This window comes from Eurosta solidaginis, chromosome 1, assembly GCF_040869045.1.
Source record: "Eurosta solidaginis isolate ZX-2024a chromosome 1, ASM4086904v1, whole genome shotgun sequence".
Taxonomy (NCBI): domain Eukaryota; kingdom Metazoa; phylum Arthropoda; class Insecta; order Diptera; family Tephritidae; genus Eurosta; species Eurosta solidaginis.
In genome coordinates, this window is record NC_090319.1 from 168,843,456 (window position 1) to 168,866,364 (window position 22,909).

At 39.9% G+C, this 22,909-nt stretch overlaps 2 pseudogenes; both read right to left on the reverse strand.

Moving 5' to 3' along the window:
• Positions 1-8,306: 8,306 nt before the first annotated feature.
• Positions 8,307-20,506, reverse strand: LOC137238492 (methyltransferase-like protein 25B; annotated as a pseudogene).
• LOC137239651 (membrane-bound transcription factor site-2 protease-like) lies at positions 9,784-10,657 on the reverse strand (annotated as a pseudogene).
• Positions 20,507-22,909: the final 2,403 nt, after the last annotated feature.

Genomic DNA, 22,909 nt, shown 5'->3' on the forward strand with positions numbered 1-22,909 from the left:
TTAATAGTCCATGTCCCTTTACACCGATAACCCTGCTTTCGTTCCCCCGAACGAGGCCAACATACTCTAACGCAGATTCATTATCTGCCAGAGAATCTGCAATTAAATTAGCATTTACACCCCCAAAGAAATTTATTCATGTCGTCACCAGAATATCCAGCGACTCCAAAAAATATTCAAATAGAAATAAAATCGAAAATTAAGATATTGAAGATATGCCATAACATCTTTTATTGGATTTCTAATAAATAATTTAAAATGGCTCCAAATTAAATTTGGAAATGGTTGGACAATATGTACTGCAATGCATATACACAAAATAGGCCTCCTCCACGTTGGTGATATTTCGTAAGCTGATTCAAAATTTGCTAAAAATTGTATTTGTGACTATGTCACTTTAAGTATCATAGTGAAATCCATGAGAATCGCAGGAAGTTTGCTCGGCTGACAAATGTCTTGTGTCAAAATGCATTGAACTTATGCTCACATAGGGAGTTTTTGAAACAAAATTTTTTTTTTTTGAAATACATAGTATGTCTCTGAATAAAATTCTGACGTACGGCATCCTTAAAACAAATTCTGAAAGGATAAAAATCCAACATAACCCTTTATCAATTCACGAAATATTAAGTAAAAAATGAGTTATATCCTCACGTTCATGATACACAATTTCTTTATTATTCTACACTTAAATTTGTAACAATTTCGTATCCTTGAAATCAAAAATTAAGTCATACAAGAATCCATATTTGCAATACGTGAAGTTGCCTTGCGATCGGTAGGCGACATTTTATTACACATATCCTACTTGTTGTTGTTGTTGTTGTAGCAATGCGTCGCCCCACCTAACAGCCGCGACCGATCACAAATTGTCATCAATATCCTCTAACGGGAGTCCAAGGAAACTTGCTGTTCCAACAGGGGTGTACCATAAGGAAAGGGGTGTTAGAGGCGTTGGTTCCACATTACAATTAAAGAGATGGTTGGTGTCAAGTGGGGCATACATTTTGTATGTCGGGGTTGATTCTGGATAGGTAAGAGTTTAACCTGTTACAGTATACAGAGCGAAGTTGAGCAAGAGTGACACGCGTTTCCCTGGGGAGTATGCGTTCCTCTTCCGCGAGTTTTGGATACTTTTCTTTGAGTACTGGATTCACCGGGCAATTCCCGGCATAAAGGTCCGACGCCTGTTTATGGAGTTCACCAAGGACCTGCTTGTGTTTTTTCGCTTCATACGGCTGGGTTCTCAGGTGCCGTATTTCCTCAAAATGCTTACGGAGATGACTCCTTAAACCCCTAGGCGGTGCTGGTTCATCAATCAGATGTCTGTTGGGATGCTCAGGTTTCTGGGTATTCAACAGGAACTGTTTGGTCAGCATCTCATTTCTCTCCCTGATGGGGAGTATCTCGCCTCATTATGCAGATGGTGTTCTGGGGACATAAGAAGACAGCCCGTGGCAATTCTGAGAGCAGTATTTTGGCAGGCCTGTAGCTTCTTCCAGTGGGTAATTTTTAGGCTTGGCGGCCATATGGGTGACGCGTAGCACGTAATCGGCTGGCTAATTGCTTTGTATGTAGTCATGAGCCTTTCTTTATCTTTTCCCCAGGTACTGCCAGCGAGGGATTTGAGGATTTTGTTACGGCTCTGAATTTTGGGAACAATTGCGGCTGCGTGCTCACCAAAATGTAGATCCTGATCAAACGTCACACCCAAGATTTTGGGGTGTAGGACAGTCGGTAGCGTAGTTAGGGACGTCCATGTTGTAAATAAGGTCGCGGAAGATTTAGTCGGTGATAATGCCAGGTTTCGCGAGGCGAAAAAACTCGAGAGATCAGGGAGGTAGCCATTTATTTTATTGCATAGCTCATCGATCTTTGGGCCTGGGCCTGTGGCCATTATTGTGCAGTCATCGGCGTAGAAAACGATTGGTGAAGTGGTGAAGGTAGCTTAGATATGTAGAAATTAAACAAAAGTGGGGATAGGACACCACCCTGTGGCACCCTTGTTTAATTCTCCTTGGTTTTGATGTTTCATTTCTAAATTGCACCGATGCCGGCCGACCACCCAGATAATTTGCGGTCCACCTTTTAAGACATGCGGGAAGGGTCTTGCAGTAACGAGCCATGGTTGACCGTATCAAAAGCTTTTGATAGGTCTAGCGCTACGAGTACTGTTCTATGGTGGGGGTATTGATTTAAACCGCAATTTATCTGGGTGCTAATGGCATTTAGCGCGGTGGTAGTGCTATGGAGTTTTCTGAAGCCATGCTGATGAGAGGCTAGCTGCAAATTTGCTTGGAAATAAGGGAGCAAAATGGCTTCAAGCGTCTTTGCTACTGGCGATAGGAGAGATATCGGACGTTACGACTCTCCTATGTTAGCTGGTTTCCCAGGCTTTAGTAGCGGGACCACCTTGGCCATTTTCAATTCCTCGGGTATGACAAAGGTGGAAAGAGACAGGTTGAAAACATGCGCTAAATATATGAAACCCTCTTTCCCTAGGCATTCAAGCATCGGCATGGCTATGCCGTCTGGGCCCACTGCTTTGGATGGTTTAGCGTGACCAATGGCGTCCTCAACCTCTTTAGCGGTGGTGGTGATTGGTGACACGCTAAATTTGTGTTTATGTGCGTGTCTATTGGCCCTCCGTCTATCTTTGTGGACCGTAGAATGCATTATATATTGTCAGCAGAAAGCGCTCGCGCATTTTTTCGCATCCGACAGCACTTTGTCGCCAAAGGCGATGACAACTTTGTCTTTGTGCTTAGTCGGATTCGATAGGGACTTTACGGTGGACCAAAGTTTACCCACACCGGTAGAGAAGTTACAACCTCTTAGGTGCTCCTCCAATTTCGCCCGCTTGTGTTCGTCCACAAGCAATCTGATGCGTTTGTTTATATCCCTTATTTGGGGGTCGCCTGGATTAAGCTGTCTTATAAGGTCACGTTCTCTCGCTAAGTTTGCGGCCTCCGCCGGGAAGTGGGGCCGGATTTGGGGAATTCTCCCGGCGGGAATGAAACGTGCCGAGGCGGATTCAATGACCTTACGGAAGGCACGCTCTCCTTGGCGGGCATCAATCGGGATAGGGAAGGCAGCAAAGAGGTTGTCTGTAAAATATTTATATTCTTCTCACTTTCCTTTTTTGAAGTTTATGAAAGTGCGTTTTTCGGTGACGATGAAGTTGGCGGTACGCTCGAGCGAAATAAGCATAGTCAGGTGGTCGGATGCCAATGTTACCATAGGCTGCCAGTGGACGCAGTTTACGAGTTCTGCGCTCACGATTGAGATATTTGGCGAACTGTGACAGCTTCCTTCCATACGTGTGGGGGCGTCTCCGTTTATTGTGCAGAACGTCGTTTCTTCTATTTGATCCGCCAACATCTCACCCCTACTGTCCTCCTGCAAGTTTGAGTGCCATAGATCGTGATGGGCATTGAAATCGCCTATGATGATGCGATTGTTGCCAGTGAGTAAGGCTCTGATATTAGGGCGGTATCCACTGGGGCAACAGGTGGCAGGAGGGATGTAGATGTTGATGATTTCTAGGTTTGCATCGCCTGACCGGACAGATAGGCCTTGACGTTCTAAGACATTGTCCCTGCGGTCGATGCCAGGATCAAATATATAATATTGCACAGAGTGGTGTATGATAAACGCGAGGCCACCTCCATTTCCGCTCTCGCGGTCTTTCCTGAGGACATTATACCCAGAGCATGTCTGCAATGCAGATCTTGCTGTGAGTTTAATCTCTTGAATCGCAGCAATGCAGATGTTGTGCCGCTTCATGAAATCGACTATCTCCGTAATCTTCCCAGTTAGTCCATTACAGTTTAACTGCAGAATTCTGAAGTGCATAAGGGGAGATGCCGCGATTCTGGGGGCAAGTGACGGGTGACTACGCCTGGGTTGTGGAAGGCCAGGACGCAATTGCTGTTGTGGCCCTGGGACTGGTTGTCCTTGGGCAAGCATTGGGGTACCCGGATGATTTGGGTTTGCGACCTGGCAACATGGCGCGATGAAATCCGTCGGGGGTTTGCCGTCGCGGAGACCAGAACATCTAGGAAAGTGGCACCACCCAAGGCAGGAGCTGCATTCGGCGGATGTCGCAAACATATATATTCTGTGCTGGCAAACGGTGCAAACGGAGGTAGGGACTAAGAGTCCGTTTCTCTGACCTACACGATTGCTGCCGGAAAAGAGGGGGTGAGAAGACGGGGGCAGGGGCATTGCTACCGACTCTACTACGAAGGTAGTAGTTATGAGTGGTAACAGCTGTTTGAGTTGTTGGCGCCGTGGGGCGCGAGCAGCAGCGGGTACTTGTTGGGCTTGCTGAGCAGCGGGGCTGCTGGAAGGTAGTGGGGGGGCGCTTAGGCGTAGACTACGGGACGCCCTTTGGCATGAACAGCAAGGAGCCACAAAAGATTTATAAAAGTTACGTGGACGTCGGGTTTTGGAATCAAGCCCAGAACAACCTGTCCGATGCAACCATCCCTTACACGAGATACACTGAACAGAGTATGACCATCATAAAAAGATTCTTTTCCGGCAGATGCAGCAAAACCATTTCTCAGGACCGGGGTCAGGAGACGGATCCGGATTGGATTCGATGCCTTCCCGGAGTAAGAGAATATGGAGCAGTCCTGCTGCAAGGAGCTGCTGGGAGGATGACAATTTGTGGGAGGGACGCAACAAATTAAATGGGGTCACACTAAAATGATAGTCCTTGGTCGGGAAAAATTCCGAGTCGCTCCGGTACATAGAACCGACTGCCTTGGGAAGCGATATCCTACTTGTAAACCTGTACTATGCGCGCGCCTATTAGTAATTATGCAAATTGCAAACTTATATAAATTTGGTTCGTGCACAGAAAGAACTTCAACCACATTAGCAACAAAAACATATTGCGTAGGCATCCATCACACAACACAGCATGGCAAGGCAGCGACGCAATGCTGGCACAGCGATGGGTGCCACCGAGGCAAACAACAAACAATGCCACGTTAGGTGAAAGAAGATGCTCGATAGAAGGTTGTAGTAACTTGAGCGCCTACACACGCACCCTAATTGGCAAATCTGGCCTTAGAAGCAAGACCGAAAATGTGCGCCTATTTAGTTCTTTATTGGAGGATGATGTATTTGTCATCATTGAGACTTGGCTGAATAGTAATTTCTTAGATGCTGAATTTTTTGATCCTAAGCTTTATCATGTTTTCCGTAAGGATAGAGATGCAACAAAGACTGGCCTAAATAGAGGAGGTGGTGTGCTGATTGCCGCCCGGGTCGGTCTCCAGGCCTCGCTTATTTCTTTAACTGTTAGTGACACGCTTCTTGATCAACTTTGTGTGCGGATTCATGGCTCTCTGGGTCAACTGCTCATTTGTGCTTCATACATTCCGCCGTCCAGCCCAGAAAGTATTTATAAGGCTCATGTAAATAATATCTTAAATCTTAAGCGAAGTTCAGGAGAAACGCAGCTATGTGTTCTGGGGGATTTTAATTTAAGTAATGTTAGCTGGATCTCTCTTGAAAACAATCTCTATTTAACTCCTACTAATATTAACAGCTCTTATGAATCGTATCTTATTGATAATTGTGGAGGGGTTGGTTTATCTCAAATTAACAGTTTCCATAATTCTTTATATCGCACTCTTGATTTAATTTTTGTAACTAATAATATTAGTTTTGTTATCTCGGAACCTGCGTCTTCAATTTCGCCACCAAACTTGCATCACCTGCCCTTAAAGCTTGAAATTCAGTTCTTTGAGTATTTCTGTATTCCTACATCAAATATGAAAAAATCGTTCAATTTTCGAAGATGTGATTTTAATCGTTTAAATTCTGCTTTACGTGGAGTTGATTGGGATGCTATGCTTGGCGAAAGTGAAGTTGGAAAGTCTTTCAATGTATTTAAAAATGAAATTCATAAGATTTGCGAAAAAATCGTGCCGATATATAAAAATAAAATTTACAAATCTCCCTGGCACAATAGTGCGCTCAAACATCTAAAAAATTTGAGAAACAAGTTCTTTAAAAAATATAAGTTTACTAATCAGCGTCGATTTTATGATTTGTTTATTGTTTATAAGAAAAAATTTAACAATCTTAATAAGTCTTTATATGCTAAGTACGTCAAAAATTTTGAGGTAAACATCAAGAGCAATCCGAAGAACTTTTGGAATTACATTAACTCCATGAAGAGCGTATCTAGCATACCGAAATCAGTAAGCTACAATAATATTACTGCCAACTCTGTTAATGATGCTGCTAATCTCTTTGCAGACTTCTTCTCGGCGAATTTTATCACAGATAATGATTTAACTGTGGAAGATACAGATAACATACACAAGTTAATTAAGTCTCCCTCTGCTAATAATTTTGGGTCACTTACTCTCACTGAGGCAGACATAATTGAGGGGATTATAAAACTTAAAAATTCCTCCAGAACTGATGTTTATAATCTTTCAGTTATTCTATTGAAAAATTGTCCTTCTCTAGTACGACCCTTAATGATTATATTCAATAAATCATTGGAATCGGGTATTTTTATTGATGACTGGAAACAAGCATCCGTCACTCCCATTTTTAAGTCTGGCAACAAAAGTAACTGTTCTAATTACAGGCCTATTTCCAAATTGTCTACAACTTCGAAGCTATTTGAATGTGTTGTCAATGACAAGCTTTACTTTAGCATTAAACACCTGATTTGCGCCAATCAACATGGTTTTGTCCCGGCCAGATCCACATTAACGAACCTCGCTGTCTTTTCTGAGGATTGCTACGCGGCATTTAGGCGGGGTTTTCAGGTTGATACAATATACCTTGACTTCTCCAAAGCATTCGATAAAATTTCTCATAAAATTTTAATTGCGAAATTAGCTTGTTATGGGTTCCACTCTACGTTCCTACAGTGGATTAAATCTTACTTGCACAACAGAAGTAATGTTGTAAATATTGACGGTGTTTATTCGAAACCATTTTGGGCCACCTCTGGAGTGCCCCAGGGCAGTATTCTGGGCCCTTTACTATTTATCTTGTTCATTAATGACATTAGCTCTTGCTTCTCATCTACCAAATTTCTGCTTTATGCTGATGATCTCAAGATCTATTCTGAGATCAGTTGTTATAATGATGTCGTTGTTCTTCAATCTGAGATTAATAAGCTTTATATCTGGTGTGTTAAGAACCGTCTTTTCCTTAATATAAGTAAGTGCCACACGGTGACGTATGGTAAAATGCTGAGGCCACTTCATACCTCCTATCATATTGCAGAAACCTTTCTTCGAACGAATCTTGAAGTTAGACTTGGGGGTATACTTCGACTCAAAGTTTAATTTTAACACTCACGTCAGCTTCACAATTTCTAAGGCGCTTTCAATGCTTGCTTTTGTCAGACGCCATTCCGCAAACTTCTCTGACCCCTACACACTCAAAGTTTTATATACGTCCTTTGTGCGGTCCAAACTTGAGTATGCGGCTTTCATTTGGCGGCCCTACCACACAGTTCACATCAACCGCCTGGAGCGGGTTCAAAAAATCTTTATGCGCTTCGCGCTTATTTCATTACGTTTCTCTGAACCGATCCCGTCTTATGAGTCTCGATGCCAACTAATATCCTTATTATCCCTTAACAATCGCAGAATTCTTTTGGCCTCGTTGTTCATTTTCGATCTTTTCACGGGCAAAATTGATTGCGCGCTGCTTCTTGAAAGACTATGCTTAAATACTCCCTGTAGAAACCTCCGCCACTTTGAAATCTTTTTCATAGGGCTGAGTAGAACTGTTTATAACTCAAAAGCGCCTATTAACAGAGCCCTATCAGAAATTAATTGCTTCTCTAGTGTTTTGGATATTGATTTCTCCGACTCAAAATACGCTTTTCAACTTAAACTAAAAAATTACTTAATCTGTAATAATATAAATTCTTCTTGTTAATGTTCTCCATTGCTTAATATAAGCTGGTCTCTGTAATTTAGTCATAAGTGTCTGTACTAAACATTTGTTACTAGACTAAATAAATAAATAAATAAATAAATAAATCTTTAGTCAGCAACAATTGCATTGCACAACTAACCAAGCATACCGTCTCTATAGAATCGTGCCAAGTGATTTTAAATCGTTGAATTAATGTTTTCATTGAAACTAAAATGGCATGTACAGTATTGGCATATTCGGCTACAATTGAAAATGAAGTCCCTGTCTTACTTAAATTGAGGCAATTTCATTACTTTCCTATAATTTCAGGATTAGTTCCTTCAGCGCCTATACAAGTTTGAAACACGATTATAGTTTTATACCGGCCACCTTGCCTATATTGTAGCTATAGTCTCCAATTCAGACCGTTGTATATGACTGGCTTCTAATCCATGGACTGCTTTGTAAAAGTAATCTTCCAATTGCATATCATGCACATGCTTAACACTACGTAGTCCGCATTGTTTCAAATCAAGCCAGTGCTTTACGATAATGCGCTCAGCAGCTGCACGGAATGAGTGTACTTTCAGGTATTCATAATCACCTTCAACAAGCCGATCGGCATGCATTTCTATGGCATGACATGAAATTTCACGGGCCTCATAACTCAAATGTGCAAGCTTCGGAAATTGCAGTAAGTGGTTGCTAAATTGATATCCCTGTAATCCACCGTTGGATTGTGTTTCAACAGTGCTTAATTTCATATAACAACAGCCAGCGAAAATAAGGAATCGGGCTTGTGGATTATTGGTGAACATTCGCATCAAAGTCACAGCTAAATCGCCACAAGGGTGCAAGCCAATAATACCAAATTGAAAGATACAATCGGTCCTATTAAAAGTTTTGGCAATAATGCTATCAAGCCCTTGCGGTTGCATATCTGCCGTCAAGCGTAGTGTAGTATGTAATAAGTTGCACTTATTGCTGGTTGTATATGTTTTTCAGCCAATAATTCAAATTGTGTGTCTAAGTTAACAGCGGTTAACGCTAATACCATGTGCCACATTCCCACAGCAAAATTCTGGATAATTTTGTCCACACTCGGACACCAGACTAAACAATGCATTGTTGAGTATGCGCTTCTGTTTCGACATAATGAAACATTACCACACTTAAGTTGGTCTTCCTACATACTCTGTTCACTGCGCAAAGCTAGTGAACTAATATTCGCGGAAAATGATGACGCTGCCAAATTCCCATACGAACATCTGCATGCATTACAGAGGACGTAGATTAAGCTAAGAATAGAAGAAGAAAATAAAGTAAATAATTTGTAAGCAAAAGATGCATAAAAATTTATAGAAATACCAATAAAGATTCAGATTTGTTTTGACCGCTAAATGGGAATGGCACTCTAGATCATTTCTATACTAATTGCTTGGTCGTTCAGTTTAGATTGCATTTCTAAGCAACATACTTTAAAGAGTTCAATGCATGTTTACAAAAAGCAGGCAAATTTTGTGCATACTTTTTTAATTCAGCAGTAAGGTGTTTACACGACAATTCACAATATTGCTTAGTCTTATTAATTAATTTATTAGTGTAGTTATATTTTTATGCGTATGAAGTGCCAACGTAAATGTATACGTATATTATGTATTTTTAGAAAATGTTAACTCGATTTAATGCATGCTATTTGCATCAGCATAACCTAAATTATTTCTAATTCAGCAATCTAAGCGCGTGTAATAGAAAAACTATAATCTAACATACAAAATTTCTTGTATTTATAAGTGTATGCATATTATCTTGGCCTACACCACCCCACAGACGTTTAGAAGTACAGCTTTAGGGCACCAAAATTAAAACTAATTAATAAACAGAACGCATCACACTCATCCAAAGGACTTTCAATAACGCTGTACCAAAGAGCAGCGTGCCAGTGCCAGCACCAAGTAGTGCAATAAAATCACGCTTTGGGCGTTCAGCGATACGCTGGACTAGAAAACTATGTACAATAGTGCTTGTAATATGATAGCCATCGAGACCAAAACATGGTATGGCTTTCAAAAGTGCTTACCCAAAAGATTTACGTGGAACAAATGGTGAAATGTGCACAGTACTAGAAACATCAGATGGATGACCAATGTAGATAACATCACGCAATTTCGGAGACTGGCTATTCGCCTTGCATGCAGTACGTTTAAAATTTAATGTTGTGATTATATTACGAAGTAATGGCCTTAAACATAAACCACTCTCACAGAAACTGAAATCATTTGAGCTGCCATTTTGGCTGCTACCACTGCAAACGCCGAGTTTTCAAGCGTGCGACGTACATCGGGATAATCGTGCTGAGGGATTTGTGCATGTTCCACTGCATCTGTAAGCTCTGCAGTTTCTGAGCTATGAAGCCCTTCAGCTATCGATTCGAAACAGCACAATTTGTCATTACGTTCATCGCAGCATTGTAACATGTCATCAGCGATGTGGTATGCAATTTCGATGCTTTCGCCATTGTAACGTATAAAATCGTGAGAAACGCAATAACCAAGGCGTGTACCACGTATTGAACGTAAAAGACATGCATACCAATCGTTTTCTGTATTTACTTCACAGTCGCTGATTTGCGTAACTACATCACCAGCTGTGAGACCCTTACCAGCTGCACCGAATAACGGTGAATTACGATTTCAGTGACAACAACGCCATGATCCATAGCATGAAAGGGCGCATCTACATAGCTCAGTGTATGCAATGAAAATTAAAACAAAATTGTAATCAATTATTGATTGTTGGATATTTGTAAATGAGAAAATCTTTATGCCAACTCTATAAGCCACAAATAATGATGTTAAAAGAAATGCGAAAAAACAAATGGTTTAACTAAATGTAATCAAATACAAAAATACAAAAAAAAAAAAAAAAACGCATACAAATTTGTATTTACTACTAAGCGTGCTAAATCAAAAAAAAAATTACAAGAAAAAATATTTGCAAACTTAAAAACTGAAAGTAGTTTAAAAATTAATCAAGTTTTTTTTGATAATCGTTTACCATTTAATTGTACTCAAGTTAAACAAAATCTTAGAATAATCACCTGAATATGTCTATGTCATGACCATATCCGAGCACTCGTGCTGGATGGCCCAAACCAGCACCAAAATCCACAACATAATCAACGGGTGACTGCTCGCAGCCTTGTTCACACGTGACGCTTCTTAGGTTTGACACACTTATGGAAAACGTGCTTTCGATTTGAATGGTTTACAATAGGACTGTGTGAAGAACTCAAAGTCAAGTCAGTGCCTTTTTGAACTCTTGGGATACACAATTGCCGTAATAGACTATGCAAAGCTAACAGCGTTAAGGACCAAACACCAGCCCGTCGTCGCGCAGGCTGCCCATTGCAATACTAAGCTGCTCGGGGGGTATATGCCCCAAATGTAACTGCCAAATTTTTAGAAGCCCTGCCTTTGGGAGCTTTTCCCAGTGTTTGTCGATTGAAAAATCCGATGTTTCTGAAAAATAAAAAGATAAATTAATTAATAAAAAAAGAGTACAATTTATTAGCTTCCGTACTCATCGCCGCGTGTTTTATATCAATGACATTTTTTCATTCAGGAAGTGAGAAATTGTAGAAAACGTCAGAATCTCTGCACTCACTTCAGACAGTCAAGGCATTGCATTTATTGTGAATTCACAATGATTATTGCAATACAAACATTAGGCCTCGTGCGCAATCATCTCGCGCACTACACGACACGCACTACATGCCGCACGACTTATCGCGCACAACATGCCAGACGATAGGTCGCGCACTGCATATCTCGGTCAATAATTCATTTGGTCGAGATTAAAAAAAAAAATTCTTAATTCCACGAATCTCAACATTATCGACAATACACGTCGAAAATAATGTTGAATGATGGAAATGCAACTCTGTTGTACCTTTTCAGCCAGGTTTCGCCCCGTTCCGTGTGGTGGCAGGCCACTTGTTGTGAAAATAAAGTTCACCACAAATCCAAAATAAACTTTAAGACTACTTCGGCGACATCCACCGACATAAATCGAATTATAAAATGTATTGAATGCACTAAAGCACCAGCCACATCGCATGGATGAGTGCTAAATCCGTTTTTTCTTCATCTCTTCGCGCACATAAGTATTTACTTATGGCCTTTAATCTTTTATTTCAATTAAATTGTATTTCAATAAAATTTTTTTTTCTTTTGCGAAAATATATTGGAGATATTTACTAATGCTTACTTAGGCTCTTTTGACCATTAGCGTTTGGTGCAAATAAAAACAAACTTATTTCACTATTCCAACCCGACGTTTCGCTAGTCTATCTAGCTTTTTAAAGGGCGATCTGTGTATTTTAATAACAAAAAGCAATACATTAATATAACAACAGAAAAGGCATAAGTGCGTAACATTTCAATATTATTAATCACAGTATTACATACAAACAAATATCACAAAACAAGAGGCAAAAAAAACTTTGAATAATATAACACGATTTATATAGAAAACTCACATAATTGGACTATTTAAACAAATTTGTTAAAACTAAAAATATTTTCGGTACCATTCCATAGTGGTATCATTGTCATACTAAAACGAATTAATGTTTGAGACAGAGGGTGTATGCAGCAGCAACGTCATCTGTATCTTCCTTTTTGTTTATTGTTTTGTCTCTTCTTTGCAATATTCGCAGGCTTTCTAATGTGTACCTGGCTTTTCCTTGTTTATTTTTGTCTATGATTCTTGTGTTTTGTAGATCAGCTGCATGCCCAGTTTGCGTTGTGTGTTGACATAATGCTGTGATTTGTTTTTTCTTTCGTATATCTGCTTCATGTTCTGCGAGCCGAACTCCTAGTGGCCGTTTTGTTGTTCCTATGTATATTTTCTTGCATTCTTCATTTTCATTGCCTTCACATGTTATTTCATATATAACGTTGTTTTGTTGGAGCTTCTCAATAGGGCTTTTTGTTTTGTGAATATCGTCGATAATGTATGATTGGATTTGTAGGCAAATGCAATTTTGTGTTTGTTGTTGGTTAGCGTTTTGCTGAAGTTCTCCGTAAGTTTAGGTATGTATGTTACGCCAAAGTATTGTTTCGTTTCTTTTTCTCTTTGTATTGTTGTTTTATTTTGTTCGTTTTTTATTTCCATTATTTTGTGATCAACTAGACTTTTATTAGAGTGCCCGAATAATTATTATTTTTAAGGATTTCGGTAATTTTCCTTAAGTTTTTATCCCAAAATTGTTCGTCGCTTATTGTTATAATTTTGATTATAAGATTTTTCGCCGTGTTTATTTTATATTTTAGGGGTTGTGAAGAGAAAAAGTTTATTAGACGTCCAGAAGATAGGGGTTTTGCATACCAATCAAAAACGAGATTTCCATTACATTTGTGTATTTTGACGTCGAGGAAAGGAAATCCGGCAGTCTTTTTCCATTTCATATGTAAATTGAATTTTGTTATGATAATTGTTTAGGGCTTCTAAGATCTGTTCCACGTCATTTCTTTTAACTATCGCGAAGATATCGTCAACATATTTGACTAGAAATTTTATATTAATTTCAAGTTTTTCCTTAAGTGCCTTAAGTGTGTTGTCAAGTAGGTCGTCCATAATTATATCAGCTATTGTCGGGGAGAGAGGGTTATCCATTGGCATGCCAAACGTTTGTGCATAAATTGTGTCATTGTATTTAAAATAATTGTTGTTTAACAAGCAGAATTTTAATATGTCATGGAATTTGATCTTTGGTATATATGTTGTGGATTTTATTTGGCCCCATTTTTGCATTATTATTCGGATGGCGAGATTGGTGGGGATATTAGTGAACAGGGACACGACATCAAATGACATTAGCACTTCTTCAACATCTACAATAATATTTTGGAGTCTTTCCTTTAATTTAAACACATTCTTGACATTATACTCTTCGGACGTTACATTTTTCATTCTATCTCCTATATATTTTGCTAAATGGTAACAGGGAACATTTACGGACGATACGATAGGACGTAAGGGTGTGTTGGGTTTATGAATATTGGGCAATCCATAAAGCCTGGGCGCAGACGCTGCTGAACACGATAATTTGTGTTTTTCTTTAAGGTTAATGTGTTTCTGTTTGTCAAGATCATCTACTATTTTATTATTTTTATTTTGTAGCGTGTGAGTTGGGTCAGCCCTGACAAAAATTATGTGTTTTTGTCGTCTAATAGAGTGTTCATTTTATTTATATACTCGCTCTTGTACATTACCACTGTTTTATTCCCCTTGTCTGCGTCCGTTATCACTATATTGTGTTTGTGTAAGTTTAAAAAGGCTTTACTTTTGTTGTAAGCTGCTGTAATAAATTTTTCCGCTGAGTTGTTTTTTATATTTCTTTTGAGTTGGAGAATCCGGTTACTCAATCTGTTTCTCGCCATTTCCTTTTCGCTAGCGAAACGTCGGGTTGGAATGGTGAAATAAGTTTGTTTTTATTTGCACCAAACGCTAATGGTCAAAAGAGCCTAAGTAAGCATTAGTAAATGTTATAAATAAATTGACCGGAAAATCACAAAATATATTAGAGATAATTTTTTCGTTTACGCCACCCAAACAACATTCCGCCAACCTCAATTTGGCCATGATCAATAATAATATTCTTTCAGATCATGACCCGTTACCAAACCTTATTGGCCAAGTCAGAGGGAGGCGCAAAGCTTTTCGACGTCGCGTGCCAGCTCTGCGGCGGGGACCATAGTCTCCGACTCTGTGCCGAATATAGAAAAAAAATCCCCGGAGGATAGGTTGCGGGCCGTGCTGCTGCACAAATACTGTCCAAATTGTCTACCCCTGTGGGCTAGGGGAAAGAATATGCCCACGGTAGGTATACCGGTCGTAAGAGGCGATCATAATACCATGGGTACCCAATCCATGAGTAAGGTGTTTTACTCGAAAGGTAACAGGGTGGACGCGGGTATCACCCTGTGGGACCCTAGGCAAGGTCTTTATAAATACTGCTACCGTGGTCTGATGCACTGCATCGAACGATGCTTTGTATTCAGGTCTCACCTCCTGTCCTGGGATGGCCCCCTTGTGGGAGCATCGCGGTGGTTGTGGTTTCAAATAAGAGTTCACTTTATGACACGCTCTGAGTAGACTTGTTTTCCCTTGGTGTCCTAAGACCCAAGGGAATTCGGTCTCTTGCTTGTCACATATACCCAAATTTCATTGAGAAACTAACCCTGAGGGGCAGATGAAAGGTTGGCCACATCACATAATTGTGGCAACCGGAGATGCCGGTAATATATGATGAAACACGGATGAAAGATGGTGAAGAAGAAACGTATGTCTATCGTCAGCCGAAAAACAATCGATAATGGTACGAGTGGGCCGGTGCTCATCTAGTCTTTTGAGATGTTTGAGGCTGCTTTAGACTGCGTAGCGAATAGGAGGCGTTCGCAGAATGGATGTCCACATCCGAAAATGTGGCAGATTTAACGTTGTTAGATCACTGCAGTGTGGCGAGCTGCTGATGCAAAGATATTGCTGGGGCGGGAAAGCCCCCCAACACAGGTCTATGGTTGAAAAGGTTGTCCACAGCCCTAAATTGTGGAATAAAATGAAGCGTAATTGAAGAATAATGAGGAAGATTATACAACGAAGCGAGTTATTAGAAGTTGTATACCACAGTAGCAAATAACGATGAATATGTGGGCATATATATAGTAGCAAATAATGCAGAACAAAGTTGCATAAAACTGAATAGAACGTTTAGCTGGGTTCAGTTGCAACATGATCTTAAACGCACAAGTACCTGTGACTAGCGAGATGTATCTTGTTGCGCAAGTGGTTTAGTACCATGATTAGTGAAGATGTATCTTGTGAGTGTTTGTGTCGTAAGTACTTGTGAGCATCACTGTCTGATATTCCAATATTCAGATAGTTTTATTCACAAGGAATTATATGACACTCCCACTCTATGGAACATTTAAGTAGCTATTCATGCTTAAGGAAAGACACTTCCGCTGATAGATTACATCGGTAGTTGGTTCACGGCGAACGGGCGTTTTTGATCATAACATGTGGTGCATAGCGTTGGAGAAAAATCGGCTCCATCGTTAACAATGTATTATACATTGTTGTAACGCTGCAGGACAGAAAAGGTTGGTGACAGTCCTAAATTGCGACAAAACACAAATCTCGATCTGATTGACCTGACAATTAGATACCCGAAATTATAAAATCAATGAAAGAGGGAAACTGAGGCAAGCACGGAACTCGCGGTGGAGTTGCCTTGCAACCGGGTGCCATTACCCGAAAATGGAAGAGGAGGGTGGATAGTCCTCCTCGGCCAAACCAAGGCTGGTGGACTTGAATACCCCAGCTCACCGATTGGTAACAACTTGTTGGGCCGAAGATCAACGGACATTTATCTGCGTTTTACACCGGAGGTAGGTCTACGAAGACAGGGATTCCTGTAAGCACTTATCGACTGTCCAAATTGTCTGTCGCCCTTTCACCGCGTGGACAAGTGCAATAGCAAATATCGCTGCAACCGGTGCCAGCAAAAGCACCACACCACGCTCCATCTAAATGAGCGTCAATCGCGATGATGCAACAACCATTGGCGACGACAACCCGTCCGACCACACGTTGTCAATCCATCTAATGGGGCCGACAAAGTCCTGGGCTCAGCAGGTGGAAGAAGAGGAAATGGAAGAGGAGAGAGCGAAAGCGGAGGAAGAGCGATCAAAAACGGAAATAAGCCGCTGTTGCAGCACGAACGGAGTGCGGAGGAAGTAAAAAAGGCTCGAAACCAACAAAATAATTGGCGGCACCGTGACGTCGGATCCCATCGGAGCTCCACTAAATCATCCAAACTCACAAGGCAGCAACGGCGAAAGAAATCGACGCCATATATTTATGACACCCAAAATGAAAGAGCAATATCGTGCGACACACCGGAAGGCTTCCGGACAGGTCGGCTTCTGCAGGCTACACCATCGCCCATCATGCGGCCTTTCGTACCCATTTCGCCGACGGCCATCGTGCGCATCCAATTGTGTGGGCACTTACACCTAGTTCGTGCCATCATCGATCCCTGCGCTACCAGCACAATCGTCGATGCAGAGCTGGTACGCGATCTACAAACGAAATGAGGACAAAACGAAGTACCTGCTGTCATCGAGCAAAGAGTCAGCGCATACGCGCCTTGGCAACCACGCTACTGTTGGCAGCCATAATAGTAAAAGACTTCGTTTATTTGGGAACCAGCATCAACACTACCAACAACATCAGCACTGAAATCCAGCGAAGAATCAATCTTGCCAATAAATGGTTCTTTGGACTAGGTTGGCAATTGAAAAGTAAAGTCCTCTCTCGACGAATGAAAATCATACTCTACAAGTCACTTATCGTACCCGTCCTGCTATATGGGGCAGAAGCATCAACCATGACAACAGCAGATGAAGCGGCTTTGGGAGTGTTTTAGAGAAAAGTTCTTCGAAAGATTTATGGACCTCCACGCGCTGGCGATGGCGAATAACGAAGAAGATTTGTACGAGCTGTACGCAGACATCAACATAGTCCAGCGAATTAAAACGCAGCGGCTGCGCTGGCTAGGCCATGTTATGCGAATGAAAGATGATGCTCCGGCCAAGAAAGTGTTTCTATCGGAACCCGCTTATGGAAGCAGTGGTAGAGGGCGGCCCCACTCCGTTGGAGGAACAGGTGGAAAACGATTTAAACTCCCTTGGTGTGACCAATTGGCGCCGGTTGGCGGAGCGAAGGAGCGACTGGCGCGCCTTGTTGGACGGCCATAACCATTAAGACGGTTAAGCGCCAATTAAGTAAGATGGTCGGAGGTACACCGGCATCGACAGTTGGCGGCCTCCTAACACAACCGACCGTGTTCGGATTGGTGGCCTCGGGAGCCTGCCAAAGATAAATATCCGATTTTCCCGCCTCACACATGCGCCACCTTATACATATTTAAGTAAATATGCACGGAATTCAAAACCACGTACGTATATTTAATAACTTCTTTTCTTTTTCCACAGTAGAGCGAAAAGTGAGGTCAACCATCTGGCGTGCAGTGCTTGCAGTCCGCATCTGCACTGCCTTATTTCGTTACAGCGCCTTCCTGGACGTGCGATGACGTAGCATTCCTTTTTTTCATTTTTTTCTTTGTTGCTTACGGCAAGGGGGCCGGTATGTTTAAGCCACAGGCCTAAATATATCTGCCCCCCCCCCCCCCCCCCGTAACATAATTTTCTTTAGTTTATTTTCATTCGTCTACTACCACCCACATATGCTTGTGATCACTAATACACAAAAGCATCTGTGAGTTGTAGTACGTATGTTTCTTAGATTTTTACCGCTCTGAGCCCGCGGTACAGCAACTTTGTTGCCGGGAAACACAACGAAGGAGCTGTATCGTGGGTTAGTCGGCTCATGTCGCAAAGAGGCTCGTCCTCTTTGAATCCAGCAGTTAGCAAAGGTACACGTAATCTCACGTTCATGTAAGTGTAAATTTTCAAAATATATAATATAATTTTCCGAATATTTTAATATTCTATTTCACAACATTTGTTAAACCTTTTTTCTTAACACTTGTTGTTTCCTTTCAATATATTGAATAAAAACTATTGTATTTCCTTTCGCTAATACGAAATTTTTGGTGTTTTCTTATTTTCTCCTTTTCCTGCCTAATCCTATTCTTATACAAATACGTGGGTGCGCGCCGTTGCCACACCCCATTTGTACATGATGACTTAAATTCTTGAATCAATTACTACATTTAATTATCTTCTAAACAATTGCGTGGTGGCAACGGCGCGCTAACGCCATTGTTGGAAGATGACTGCGAAACAAACAAAAGGGGGTCGTTACGAAATAATTATCTCAGTGTAACTCCAAAATTTTAATGAAAAGGATCTTAAAATTATTCGTGCATAATTCTGAAATAACCCCGAAATCATCCCAGAAAGGTTGCGAAACAATCCCGAAACATAAGCAGGATGACATTCGGAATCGACATTAACTAGGTTCAACAATGCATGCCAAATCTCATTCAAATATATTTGATCGTGCCGCAGTAACCGACGCCAAAGGACAAATATCTAAACATCCAGCTATGTGTACCAAATTTCACTTGCGTCTGTTCAACGGTTTTGGCGTTAAGTCACAAAGTCAAAGATTTTGAACATACAGGCATCCAAAAATAAAATTCCTATCAGCTTGTTGTCACATACCTCAAAACAAGTCATATAGATATGACTGGAACGCGCACGCCTAACAAACACTAAGCGAGGTTTTTATACACTAAAAAATTCGCTAACCGTCCCTAGACTTCATCTGACCATGAATAAGCGAAAACGCTTAACCTCAGCTGCGATTCCGTCTAGCAGACACGCCTGGTATTCACATCCTTCATTATCGGTTATTACTGACGTTGGGTTTAGATAAATTTCGTTTAAATGTCGCAGGATTTCTATTGTTTACATTCAACTGCATAAACACCCAACCAACGCATAGGTGCCAACGGATTTATACTCCATTCAAGGGTTTGTAGTAGCAAAACTTCATTTCTTGTATTTTATTAATAAATCACGATTACATTAAGACTATGTACTTGAATATTAGTAGTTATTTTTATGTAAATGAATCATGATGTTAATAAAAACGTGTATGCTTTGTAAAATGATTGCCTATCTAATGCAGACAGGGTATACTATCATACTGATGAGTTTACAGTTTCAATATTCAACTGAATACTTCAAAGAATTAGTAATGATTGGTTGAGAATATTTTGTTTTTGCTTTAATTATAACGAACACTGCTAACTATTTGTTTTTTTTGTTGATTTTTTTTTTTAAATAGATTTTGTTGTTGTTTGTTATAAAATTAAATTTTTTGACCGCGGAAATATTTGGATATTTTCCAAATGAATGCCTACATAGAACAAGTAACGGAAAAGCGCACGGATATACAGCAACAAACTCATTTTTGGATTAATAATTATGACTACCATAAAAACAATGAAATGGACATCCTACGACAAAAGGAAAGGCAACTTCATGCTGTAATATACCTGATTTTTGGCATGCGCCATCTGCAGCGTAAGCGAATTCGCCAATCCTGGTGGATAAATTTCTTCTCCTTTGCGGCGGCAAAGGACGCGTTATGCCAATAAGTTGTAGATGTGTCTTCGGAATATTTTACGCGAAGATAACGACCCAGGATCGCTAGAGATCAACATCCATCTTATTCTGAAAGGAAATGAAGAAATTAATAAAATCACGTTTTACTTTCAACTCTTTGGGCAGACTGGTAAAACAGCGTTCCGGTGCATCTAAGCATGTCAATTCCAATTCAAAGCCATGTGCCACAGCCTCTTGTATCGGTCTTGGACATGTATACACTGAATTTTGATGTACCATTTGTAAATTTGTAATAAGTGCAGCTGCTCCATATGCCTGTATACAATGCGGAAGCAGACACTTTACTTACAGGTTGTGGAATGCTTGAAGCATATTTTTACTTTAGCCACCGGTAGAATAGGATATACTAATAGAGAAAAATCTTTCATTCTAAGCCCAACATAGAATAGGAAATAGTAGTAGAAAATATTTTATACATTATCCAATATACAAAATAAGGAAATAATAGTCCATAAGAATAGGCTAAAAACAATATTAAACACCTGCTAGTAACTCAATCAAAAACAAAAAAAAAAAAAGAAACAGTTTCAACAATAGCATTCCACTTTACTCGTCATTCAAAAGTCAGCACACAACAAATACGAAAATAAAAATGAGAAAACAAAAACAAACAATTCATATTGGTATCCAGCTACCATTAATTCCCAAACGTTAATTTGTAAACACAATTATGAAAAAGCGAGAATCAGCATAACGGGCACTGTATGTAAAGCAATAAAACAACGCGAATAAAAACAACAAGAAAGCACATAAGCAAAAAATTCACTACTTATAGTATAAAGTTACCACTATGACATCTGTCGTCAGGAGTGAGCAGACGTGTTTTTATTCGCTGTGCTTGTATCATATTTTTAAATGATGAATAGCTGTCTTAAGTGTACAAGTTTGTGTGGTGGTGATGACCACTTAATGTGTGGCCTATGTGAAATAAAAACGCACATAAAATGCACAAAACTTAGTGCTAATATTATTCATATATTAAAAAACAATAATAATCTGTTCTACAGATGTGACAATTGTGTTGTTGGTTTGCCCTCCGTTATGCGGACCAAAATTGCAGAGACTCAAAAAAGTCTCAAAGCTCTCAGTAGCTTTTTCAAGTCGTTAAATAATAATGCCAATAATAAACAGAGAAACAAAAATAACTCTGCTGCTAAAGACAATGTTATTGTAACGCGGTCAAAAACAAAGGGCGTCGAACCGAACGTGAAACAACCACAAAAAGCAATAGAAAAAATGCAGTGCCAGGTGCAATCTCACTCTCTTCAACAACTGACTGCTAGTGATTTTGATAATGCGAGCCCGAGTCTTGTTGGTGGTGAAGATGCTGCTGCAGCTGCTGCTGGCGTCGCTGATATTGGGAGTGTGAATGCTGGTAGTTATTCTGCTGTAGCTGGCGCTGTTTCTGATACTGCAGAGTCTGTCGCTTCATTTCGTTCTTATTCTTCTAATACCGAACATCCCAATGAGCAATTGAAAAATAGTTCCCAAAGTGATGGAATGAATAACCAAAAGGCGCGTCCAATAGTTGTTGGTAGTAACTCTAATGCTAGTTTAGAAGTTAGTGTACGATTCAAATGGCTTCATCTGTCACCTTTTAAGCCATCTGTGAATGCTGACTATGTATCAAGAACTGCAAATATTTCGCCTTTATTAATGCGGTGCCAAAAACTTACGAAAAGGGACGTAGATGAAAAGTCCTTACGGAGTATTAATTTTAAGCTTGGGATCTCAGCATCTAATTACAATAAGTTGCTCGATTCGTCAATTTGGCCACCGGATGTAAAAGTAAGGCCGTTTCGTTTTTTTCAAAGGACTATGGTGCAAAAGGACAACTCATAAGTCCTAGCTCCGTCACCAGTAATGACTGCTACAATTCCTGTCTAATTGATGATGTTCGTTCTTTAAAGAACTCAATATCAATATATTTTCAAAACATATCAGGCATGAGAACTAAGGCCTCTGCTGTATTTGCTGCTACCTCTAGAGAAGAATACGATTTGATAGTTCTTGTTGAGACGTGGCTTACTGCGGACTTTTTTAGTAATGAGTTTTTTGATAAAAATTTGTATAATATATATCGCAAAGATCGTGATAGTGTAAGTACAGGACTTAATCGAGGTGGAGGAGTGCTAATTGCTGTAAGAAAAAGCCTACAAACCTCGGAGGTTCCTCTTAATATCCCTGATACTTCTATTGATCAGCTTATAATCAGTATAAAAGGCAAAACAGAATGTCTATTTGTCAGTGTTTCTTATATACCACCAAATAGTGTAGATAGTGTTTATGAAAATCACGTTAATAATATTATGCATGTTTCGAGCACTAACTTGAATTCTAAATTTTGTATTTTAGGGGATTTTAACTTAAATAAAATCGTATGGAATTATCTTCCAGGTGAGAAAACTTTCATACCTACTAATGTCAATCAAGCTCGTGAAATGTGCTTAGTTGATAATTTTTATAGTTTACAGTTAGTTCATATCAATGATTTTGAAAATACGCTAGGTAAAATCCTCGATCTTATATTTGTTAGTAATGATCTTAATTATAATTTAATTCGTTCTCTCTGCCCGTTATCTAATACTGATAAACATCACGTACCATTGATATTGGAGATTAAGTTTTATGAATTTGGAAATATTAAACTCAATAATGAAGTTGGTTTCAATTATAGCCGATGTGATTTTGCCTTGATCAATAACTTTGCTTTGACTTATTCAAAAGTAATATCTCGGAAATAATGAATATTAATATTCCTCGTTTCCCGG